The sequence below is a fragment of the Gambusia affinis genome, linkage group LG16, assembly GCF_019740435.1.
Source record: "Gambusia affinis linkage group LG16, SWU_Gaff_1.0, whole genome shotgun sequence".
In the NCBI taxonomy this organism is placed as follows: Eukaryota; Metazoa; Chordata; class Actinopteri; order Cyprinodontiformes; family Poeciliidae; genus Gambusia; species Gambusia affinis.
Genome location: NC_057883.1, coordinates 19,838,845 through 19,843,549, shown reverse-complemented (window position 1 = coordinate 19,843,549; position 4,705 = coordinate 19,838,845). Strand labels below are relative to the sequence as shown.

The 4,705-nt window shown below is 37.5% G+C and overlaps 1 long non-coding RNA gene across 1 annotated transcript; it reads right to left on the bottom strand.

The window, feature by feature from the left end:
• Nucleotides 1-3,320: 3,320 nt before the first annotated feature.
• Nucleotides 3,321-4,283, bottom strand: LOC122846297. Its single transcript, XR_006373212.1, has 3 exons — nt 4,113-4,283; nt 3,972-4,034; nt 3,321-3,732 (listed from the first exon to the last, which is right to left on the bottom strand). It is a non-coding gene; the product is annotated as an uncharacterized LOC122846297 (long non-coding RNA).
• Between the last annotated feature and the right edge of the window lie 422 nt (nt 4,284-4,705).

Here is a 4,705-nt window from a genome sequence, read left to right as displayed (position 1 = left end):
TTCACACACTTTTAACACTAACACTCAGCGTTTGAGAGCAGCTAACATATGTGATATATAATATTATCTGGCTGGAACAAGATGATTTAGAGGAAAGGCCGAGGTACAATCATATGTAATATGATGATACAAACATTAAATAATGTCATTTGTTTTAAAAAGGGATAACAGATTGAGCAAATCCATGCTAATTCAAGGTTAGCAGTTCCATCTTCACTGTTCTACTGCATTTGAAATACATTAAGACATATTAGAGATCATATGAGAGGAGCTCAGAGGAAGGCGAGAATGTTCTGCATCAGGAGTTAGCTGAGGATTTAGAAAAAAAATAGTTTATGAAAGAGGATTTAAAAACTGAACATTATTTTATGCATATTCCAACCAATCTTTGCTATGCCAACAATCGAGCATCTCTCAGCGGGTGTGATGCATCTCACCTTTTCAACCTTTTTCATTCCCATGCGTCTGTAAATTACAGGACTTTTTCCTGCCTCCCGTATGTCATGTGTCTGGGAAAGGGATGGGCTGAGGAGAATCAGCATATCAAGACGCTGAGGCAGCTGGATTCCCTGTTTTCATGTCACTGGAGACTTCAGTTATTAGGATGGCATTTAAATCTAATTCACGTCTATTGAGATCAGTGTCACAAATCTCAGTGCACTGGCTTCCAATAATGATATTCTTAAAAATGCATATATTACTGCCAGCTGTCACCGCAGCCATGCACTGTTTAATGCATGTCGTGTCTCATTTTAAAAGCTCTGATTTAACCAGCTTGCTGTAGTTGTCCTTTGGGCTCCTTGACAGCAGTGTCATTTAAATAATTTCTCCCTCAGACTTTCACTGCTGAGGCTGTGGAAGTCGACGGCTGATGGATTGGAAAGACTTCTTGCCTGAGGATGAGGAGCGGGGTTGTGGTGCGCCGACTGAAAGGCCCAATTTTTATAACCCTAAAGTGGAAATATTTTATTGAGCTTTTATGACAACAATCATTCATTTTGCATATAGTTGGTTTTATTCCCGGTAAAGTTTTTATCACTGTCTTTGGTTTACATAGCATCAGCAGTTCTGAATCTGCTTTGAATGGAGCTGAATTTGAATGTACTGTTTGTGACATCTTCATTTTTTATTTTAAACCTGATTATATGTGTAAATTATACATCTCAGTATATTTGGACTTTGTTTTAATCAATGATAAATCAGGTTATTTCAAATTACCTTCCAAATCAATCCAACCTAAACATGAAGTGATGAACCAGGACTCACACTTGGACTCAAAAAGCTGGTTGAAAAACAAACCTTGCAGTTCTCCTCTTACCTAATACAACCATTAACACAACTTTTTTTCATTGCACCTCAAAAATAAAGGCTACAGAGGATTAGACTCACAGACCTGCTTGCAAAAAACACCCTATAGCCAATTATTTGTGAAACATACCCATCCTTATGTCTAATAATATATTCACAAAGAGTGTGAATGTGGATATATGACCAGAGTACTAAAATATCTACCACTAAACAAAACCCCCCCAACTAAACAGAATATGAAAGCTCATATAGGAGCAGAGCACCAACACATCACAGCAATGTTCTCTGAGTAGAGCTTAGAAGAGCAGCCTTTTCAACAAACGCCACTTTACGTAAGAGGAGGAACTGATAACAGGCTGCTGTTTGTTGGTGCAAAATAAATACTGCCCAGCTTGGAAATGGGATAAATAGTCAATATTTAAAGCAATACACTGCGACAGACTGACGACCTGTCCAGGGTGACCCCGCCTCTCGCCCGGAGCGTTAGCTGGAGATAGACATCAGCACTGCTCCCGACCCCATTAGGGACAAGAGTCATAGAAAATGGATGGATGGATGGATGGATAAAGCAATACGTTGGACACAGAATAAAATAGGATAAAACAAATCAGCCTATTTCACACTTTTCACTAACATCATTATGGAACCCAGTTGTGTGTTAATTCTTCTTCTAATAACTGAAGACCAAATCTTTTCCTCTTTTAATTTACTCTGTGTATTCTGTTTGGTACATTAATGGCTGTGGTTTTTAATTAGTTTTCTCCTCTTTTGTGAAATAATACTAACTTTACCCAAAAGCTGAAGCAAGTTTGATCAAGATGACAGTTTTTTTTTCTGACTAGGTGGTTAAAATGCTATTTTCTTATTGTTCCTAATCCTGAACTTTTAATTCCCTCACCAAAAAGACTTTTGTGTATTTTACTATTTCTATCTCTGAACCTTTTCTTGTCAGGCCATTTAATTTGATCTCCTGTTTCCATGGTTCTGCCTTTTAACTGAAACAGACAGCTCGCTTCAATTTTTCTGGATGAAAGAGAATAGCAAGAGAGCATTGGGGAGAACTAAGTTTTCAGCGAATTATATGCCAACAGTAAAGATTACTACAGAAATTTACTTTCATGTTGGTCATAGAGTCGCTTTTAAGTCCTACATGAAATAAGTAATCCAGGGACTTTTCTGTTGGTCACGATCCTATGGAGTACCTGGTAGAGAAACCTTCAGCCTGAAGACTCCAGAGTGAGCCAGCTTTACATGAACCCGCTTCCTGCAGAGAGACTTTATCTCTCCGTTGGTTGCAGTTTAATCTGCAGTCCAGGAATGTTGATTCCCAGCATTACAAATATTACATTTTCTCTCCATAAAAATAACTCTCTGGAAGCTTTGAAACTCTATCACCTCATTTCTTTGATTTTAGGTGAGCAATTTTATACACATAATCTCCATAATCATATGGAGACCAAGCAGTGTGGAACCTGAGTCAAAACAAACCAGTTAGTTCTACAGCTTCAAACTTTAAATTGAGCGTGAAACATCTCGACTGGCCTATGTCATGCATGAGCAGTTTCTGCTTTCAGTGTTTCACTGTCTGCTGTTTTTGTTTGGTAAAGTGCCCAATAAGGGAAAATAACAGTTCAAAAAACAGGTCTTTATAATTTGCTATTACTTTTACACATATTTTTAAGTATATTTATGATTAAATTTTGATATTTAACATGTATATTATTTTTAGAATGTTGGAAATTTGCCCCTAGAGTAAAGTCTTATTGTCTTTTTTCTGGTTTTATGCCTTAGTGTGAATAACGGCGCTTCCATTTACTTTTAACTTGGTGGTGTGCCTGTATTTACACACTGTGAGATAATAAGGGATAGTCTATGCCAGTTGTAGCAGTTATTTAATGCAGTTAAAGGACTAGATGGCATATAATACCAGAAGGTTAGGTTCATCTACTGGAGCTGTTGTCAGTAATCAATAAAAACAATACAAAAGAATAACTGCTTTCAATATTATGTATTTTAGAGAAGGAAAAATAAGTGAACACCACAAGACACAAACATACATGAAAAACAAAAAAATAAAGACAATAAATATATACATACACAATACTGCAGTAAATCTTGTATATAAATGTGCACAAAGAGTCCTATCTTTCCCCAGTAGTCAGCACATTGTCTGACTGACACACATTTAAAAGTCCATAATTTAATTGTCCAATTGTTTGAGATGAAAATGTCCAAGCGCAATTTGTTTCCACCAGAGAAGGGTTGAATAATGAATTGTGTGTCTTTATAATGAGATGGAGGGGGAAATGTTGTGGACCATCAGACTCCTACCAGACCAGTATAGAGTGAGTTTTAAGGTTCTCCTGGCTCCAGCCAGTTGTCAGAAGCTCGCCATCCTTTGACCCTACCAAGGGATCACCTGGCCTGTATTAAAATAAACAGGACCAATAAATTACCAGCCTGCTAGTTAACTAGACTTTTTCAGATAAATAAATGCATTTATATCCACAAGCTAATCGTTAAGACAAAATAAAGATATCAGCATTTACCTCATTATCTTAAACACATATTGAATTTAAGAAGTTAAAATTGATGATCAAACAATTAGCATTGGCTACCACCACCAACATGCCAACCAAACAACATTTGTGTTCATTACTCACCAATTCCATATATAGTTCAGTGCATGACAACTTCACGGCTCCAAGCTCACTGGATGTTCAGATCTACATGATTTTTTATATTGTGAGTATTAAAAGTGCATAATAAACAAAAAGATAACCTAATTGTTTGGGAGAACAAACCTGTAGCTCCTTTGTCTCCAGCTCTCCCCCTCACACCTGACAGGGAAAGCTGGAGCAGGCCTGATTAACCACTCAAAATGCAGTGATTGGCTGAATGCACTGTGTGACTGACTGTCACTCTAACCAATGGAGCAGGAAAGGCGGGATTAGGGGCAATCTTTTACCCTGGGTTACACAGTAGTTCCCAAAGTGTGGGGTGCATCCTTGGTGTGGTGGCGCAGTTACACAGAAGTGTTTCACTGTAAAGATGGTTCATAGTGTGTTTTGTTGCAACCTGAAACGTGAAATAAACTTCAGTGGAGTTTGAAAACAGAATATGTGTACCGGTATAGGTTTATGTCTGGTTGAATGATGTGTGTGCCCAGTTGATTTTTTTTTCCTTTTGGGGCGGGGGGGTTATTGTAATCCATAGTGAGGCCCAGAAAATCTTTGGGAACCACTGGTCTGTTCTTTTGTATTCTTCTATAAAGAAAAGTTGAAAAGTCAAGGGACTTTAGTGAATAAGGAACTGCATAAAATAAAACAATTAAGCTCTCTTCATACATGTGAAGGTATGAAGAAAGCGCCAAGCTTTTTAAAATAGAGAATGTGTG